At 39.0% G+C, this 4,886-nt stretch overlaps 1 protein-coding gene across 4 annotated transcripts in view; it reads left to right on the top strand.

Moving 5' to 3' along the window:
* The first annotated feature begins 3,944 nt into the window (after positions 1–3,944).
* Positions 3,945–4,886, top strand: part of pot (zona pellucida domain protein papillote) — a 66,949-nt gene continuing 66,007 nt past the window's right edge. For 2 of the 4 annotated variants that reach the window (XM_043026176.2, XM_043026172.2), the window contains exon 1: positions 3,945–4,102. The gene's annotated coding sequence lies outside the window, so the exon portion shown is untranslated. The remainder of the gene's footprint in view (positions 4,103–4,886) is intronic. The other 2 variants (XM_043026177.2, XM_043026175.2) reach the window with 2 other exon arrangements.

The following is a 4,886-nucleotide window of genomic DNA, read 5'->3' as shown; positions in this document are numbered from 1 at the left end:
ATTTGTATCATCTTAGCAAAGAATAAATATTGATCAGAGAATCAGAGCGGCTTCCATATTATTTCATCCTATCAACTACCTTGGCCAATCCAGCCCGTGAGATCAAGAGGAACTTCGAAATGACATGACATCAGAAGCGTCTGGTCACCAAGTAGTCAGATCAGCTGACCTGCTGGTGGCTCCACGGAAAAATAGTTACCAAGCGAATGTTTCTCATACCTATTATTGCTACGGCAAATGCAACAACAGCAATGGTAATAATGACATAGGTAGCAATGATGGTGATAGTAAATATGATAATGATAATGATAATGATTATAATAATAATAATAATGATAATGGCAATAATATCAATAATAATTGAAGTAATAAGAATCATTATTATGGTTAGTAGCAATGATAAAAGTGATGCTAATGATATTATAGTGATAATGATAATGATGGTAATGATGATGGTTATGATGGTGATGATAATAATCATAGTAATAATCAAGACAATGATAATCATACTACTGTTACTAATGATAACAATAATTATGATGATAACAATAATGATAAGGTTAATAATAATGATGATAATGATAACAATAGTAATGGTGATAACAAAAATAATAATAATAACAATGACAGTAGTGATATTACCAATAATCCTAATGAAAAGGATGATTATTGGAACAACAGTAATGATGATAATGACAACAATGATAATAGTGATGATAGTGCTAAACGACCACTACAATAATGATATCACTATTAAGAAATCAGTGAATAATGGTAATCAGATTAATAATGGTAATAATGAGGATGGTGATAATAATAAGGAAAAACAGGACAATGGCGAAAAGAATGACAATAACAGCAAAACATCAAGGATAATAATGATGTTAATTACAACAGCAATGATTACACCAACACGGCTCATGATGATAATGCTAAGAGAACCAATGCCCTGATCACATTGATAACATTAACATTATAATGATAAGGGAAATAATAACAATTGTAACGACGAGTAATGAGGATAATAGTGATGACGATAATGATGATAATATTGATGACGATAATGATGATAATATTGATGACGATAATGATGATAATATTGATGACGATAATGATGATAATATTGATGACGATAATGATGATAATGATGTCATCATTAATGATAATGACAATACGAGAAGAATGATGATAGGGATACTATTTATACTACTAGTAATAATGATGATAATAATGATAAAAAAATGGTAATTACGATGATAAAGATGATGATAATGATAATAAAAGTAATAATGATAATGATAAAAGTGATGCTAATAACTATGATAATGATGAAAATGATTGATGACAATATTTATAATAATAGTGATAATTGCAATAATGTTGATGGTAATAATAGTTCTGATAATGATAATAATGATTTTCATCATCATGATAATGATAATGATAAAAAGATAATAATGGTAACAAAGATAACAATCCTGATAATACGAATGGTGATGATAAGAAGAGTAATACAAATAATGATGATAATAACAATTGTAATGATGATGATATAACAATAATAGTGATGATGATAACAATAATGATAACAAGAAGCATGGCAACGAAGATGATGACAATAATGATAATTGAGGCGATAATAATAGTGATAATAGAAATAATGATATGAATATTGATGACAATTACAATAAGAATGGTAATGATGATATTAATGATAAAGATAATAATTGTGATAATAAGAGCAGTAGTACTAATATCGTTAATACTGGTAGTAATGATTTTGATAATGATGGCAAAAATGATAATAAAAATGGTAACAATAATTGTGACAGTAATACTGATAATGATCATAATTAAAATGAAAATAATGGTGATAAGAATGATAACGGTGATAGTAATAATAATGAAACTTGATAATAATGCTATATACTAATAATAGTAATTATAAAAAATAACGATAACAGTATTGGTAATAAAACATAATAGTAATAATGATAGTATTGACATTAACGGTAATGATGATAATGATAATAACGATGATAATAACGATAATGATGATAATGATAATAATGATGATAATAACGATAATGATGATAATGATAATAATGATGATAATAACGATAATGATGATAATGATAATAATGATGATAATAACGATAATGATGATCATAATGGTGATAATTATAATGGCGATGGCAATGCTCAAAATAATGACGGTAATGCTAAAGGTAATTTTAATACTAAAGATAATGATAATAAAAATGGCAATAGGATCATAATAGCAGTGGCAGCAACAACCCTAATAGCAACACCTGCAACTGGAATAGCCGCAACCACACCACGCCTGCAACCGCGCGGGAAATTCGACCAGCAGTGAGAGCGATGGTCATAGGGTCGTGACCTGCTTGACCTTCCAACGCCTTTCTACCACGACCTGCGTTCTCGTCTGCCCCGTTAAGGGAGGTGGTCTACTTATTAAATTGTGTAAGTGAATTGGTAAGTACGTTACAATAATGGAAGGTTTGGCGCAGTTATATTTTTGCGCTCGGTTTAGAGTTCGGGAGTTGATCTAGGTTATGGACGAATGGATACAGTGGTGTGTGTGGGTGTGTGGATGTGTGGATGTGTGGATGTGTGGATGTGTGTGTGTGTGTGGACGTGTGCGTGTGTGTGTGTGTGTGTGTGTGTGTGTGTGTGTGTGTAGTTTATGCGTGGGGATAAGGAGATTATAACTGGCTGGTGGACAGAGAACTATGATTACATTTCTTTCGAGCAAATCGAGTCTTATTTATGAAAATGGACATCAAAAGGGAAAGAAGCAAAGCTTCATTAATCCCGGATTTAGGTCTGAGACTTTTATCAGTTTTTAAATCTTTTGCTTGCCCGATTATCAATCGTTTTGGCGTGTATGGTAAGGGCGGGGGGGGGGGGCGTAACAGGTATGCATATGAGTTTATGTGTAATGTGGCATTTACACAATAATATACACATATCGGCATCATGTGCACTGCTATACATACACTGTTTCGAGACATAGCGTGATGTACACATCCATCTGTTCACGGTGATGCATATATGTCCACATGTATGCAGGCATGATGTAAGTGTCCACTTTAATCAAACATCTACGGCGAACCACCCTCCCGCACGTACACGTACATATTTATACGGCGTTATGTACACAGTGATACGAGTCAGCGTCGAGCCCACTGCCATGTGCACGAGGCAGCAGCCAGGGACGGTCAGGTAACGGCTTCGCAGGAAGAGTCGTGTGCAGGTCGCTGGGGCTGCCCCGCGGCCTGCTCGGTGGCCGCTCCCTGCTCGGCGGCCCTCTCGTCAGATGTCACCTGGGTCGTCGCTGCGTCCCCTTGTGACCCCGGTGGCATTCCTCGTCCCGTCACTGTTCTCACGGCTGGACACGTTTCATTGTAATTTACCATGTTACCATGCTACCTGTGTGAGCGCCGTCACGTCACCATACCACATGTGACCCATGTCACATCACCTGTGTCAAACCTTCAGTCATGTCGCTTATCCACCTGTGTCATCCACCTGTCACGTCACCATACCACCTGTGACACACCCTCCGTCACATCACCGTCCTACCTGTGTCACAACCTCTTTCACATCACTGTGTCAAATGTATAGTCAAATCTCAGTATCACCCACCTCATGCCCTCCGTCTCATCAAAGTACCATGCGTCACACCCACCGTCTCATCACCGCCCTGCCTGTGTCACACTCTTCGTCACATCACTGTCTCATGTCCATGCATATGTCAGAGGAATGAAGAGAAGGGCGCTTGGCCAAGAGTGTGGGATACGGCCTTTGGGCCTTTGGGCTTTGTCCAATGTGCATTAGTATTGCCTGCGGATGCAGGAGTAGGATCATACAAGGTTTTGCACAGGGCGTGTGGACAAAGGCGTTTCGGCCGAGGGTGTATGTGTGTGGGCGGTGGTGTGTGGGCACCTGGGCATGGCGCGGCGGAGCAGGTCGGAGGAGCAGGCTTGGCAGGGGCGAGCTGCTCAGTATTGACTGTGTCCGTGTGGGAGAAACGTCTGGAGGATCACTAACGCTACACTTTCTTCCACGAGATCTGTTGGTTAGTTATTCCGCGAGGCATTGTGTTCTGAGGACCTGCACTGTGGCGAGGAGTAGTTTGGTGTGATGTGAGGCCGCCACAAAATGCGATGGCACAGTGCTAAGACATACATGTTATGATGGGTCTTGTATAATTCTTCTAAAAGTGCAATTTTGCGTTATTTTACGTGCACGCATTTTATCCATTCGATTCTGAAGCGGTTGATAACTACCAGATGGAGCAACGGGCCACGTTGCTCACCAAAAGGGAAAGGAAATGCCTTTCCCTGGACGCGGCGGCGGCGGCGGCGAGTTCGTGGTATTGCTGCCGATGATAACGATACCTGGAAGTCGAAAAAATGTGATTCTTATGTTGCATGAGAGCCAAAGAGGAATGGAAAATTGATCAAGACAACACGGGTCTTTGATATTGAAGTTGATAACGAGTTGAAGAGACGTGTGTGGGCAAAGGTGACGCGTGTGTGGTTTGGGTTAACGTGACGCGTCGATGTTACGCTGTGCCGCGCCCACGAGAGGAACATCGGTGGACTTTGAACGGCCAGATTGCATACGGGATTTCTATGGTGATAATGACAGTGTCGCAATCTGTTGATGGGGATCGTAGTAATGGAGATATCACTATACCGTTACAGAGAGGGACAATTTTGACTCTCATCACTTGGAGATATTACTACACTTTCATGCCATAGGGAGACGGTTGATATTGCATGCAATTGGCGAGTGAGAGGACTACACTTTCCATACGAGAGGGATAGCGTCGCACACGAAAAAAAAGTCGAATCACA

This window comes from Penaeus japonicus, unplaced genomic scaffold, assembly GCF_977035675.1.
Source record: "Penaeus japonicus unplaced genomic scaffold, GWHDUDI00000001_assembly GWHDUDI00000012, whole genome shotgun sequence".
Taxonomy (NCBI): domain Eukaryota; kingdom Metazoa; phylum Arthropoda; class Malacostraca; order Decapoda; family Penaeidae; genus Penaeus; species Penaeus japonicus.
This window is presented reverse-complemented; position numbering and strand designations above follow the sequence as displayed.